The sequence below is a fragment of the Pteropus alecto genome, unplaced genomic scaffold, assembly GCF_000325575.1.
Source record: "Pteropus alecto unplaced genomic scaffold, ASM32557v1 scaffold20, whole genome shotgun sequence".
NCBI classification, from domain to species: domain Eukaryota; kingdom Metazoa; phylum Chordata; class Mammalia; order Chiroptera; family Pteropodidae; genus Pteropus; species Pteropus alecto.
Genome location: NW_006436298.1, coordinates 39,583,921 through 39,585,083, shown reverse-complemented (window position 1 = coordinate 39,585,083; position 1,163 = coordinate 39,583,921).

Below are 1,163 nucleotides of genomic sequence, written 5' to 3'. Positions count from 1 at the left end.
TTCCCTGAACAAGCCCAGGGAGCTGTGCACCACCTCTCCGAGAGGTCATGCTGTCAGCTCCAGCCTATCAGCCCTGTACTATCAGCCCTTTCTGTACCTGCTTCCCCGGATCCCTGCAGGGCGCCACACGGAGCTTGCAGTATGTATCTTCATTTGTTCAACAGTATTCCTTGAGCACTTACTATGTGCCAGGCACTGTGCTAGGCACTTGAGATATGAAAGACCAAAATTTCTGCCCTTTTTTTATTTGTTGTGCCCTCTTTGAGGTCTGGCACTGAGCTAGGGTCCTGTTTAGTGGCAGAAATGAAACGCCGCAGAGATTACCATTAAGGATCTCACAAAAGACTACCTGGGTTTGCCAATACCTTCGTCTACCACGGAGAAAAACTTGTAATGCATTAAGGAAATTCAGAGGTGAGAGCAGTGACAAGGCATCAGACGTATGATCAAGAAGGCTTCCCAGGGCAGGTGGCATGAAGAAACCTTGAATGATGAGTTGTGGCATGTGCACTCAATCTGGTGAAAAATGGGTGCCATTAAATGTTTTTGAGCAAAGAAATTTTTGTGATAAGAGCTGGTTTTTTGTTTTGGTTCGTTTGTTTGATTATTTGTTTAACGGAAAGCCGGAAGGGCCCAGCCGCGCAACCGCCTCCGGGCTTCCCGGCTCTTGCAGCCCTGGAGGTGCGAGGGGCGTTGGCGTTGTCCACACTGGCTCTCTAACTTGTTCAGTTAAGGCTGTACGCATATTAATTCATTTATATTTATATACTTACTTAAATATACCTGGATATGGATGTGTATGCTTTTATGTGTTACGTACGTAGTATGTGTGTACAAATATACATTTAGGCGTAAGTACATATGCATGTTATATATATATATAACATGGGTTTTTTTGTTTTTGTTCATTTGTTTGATTATTTGTCTTAAGATTACTGTCAGCAGGATGATGATTGGGTTGAAAAGAGGTAAGCAGAGAGCCAGATAGGAAACTATTGCAATAATCTATGGAAAGCAACAAAATCCTGTGGTAGTAAAATGTGTGTGTATATATATATATAATATTACACATATAAAATATATATAATTGATAAAACTCAAGAAAGATATTTAAAAAGTATTGAGAACAAATTAATGAAGAACATTATGGATTTTATAGATAC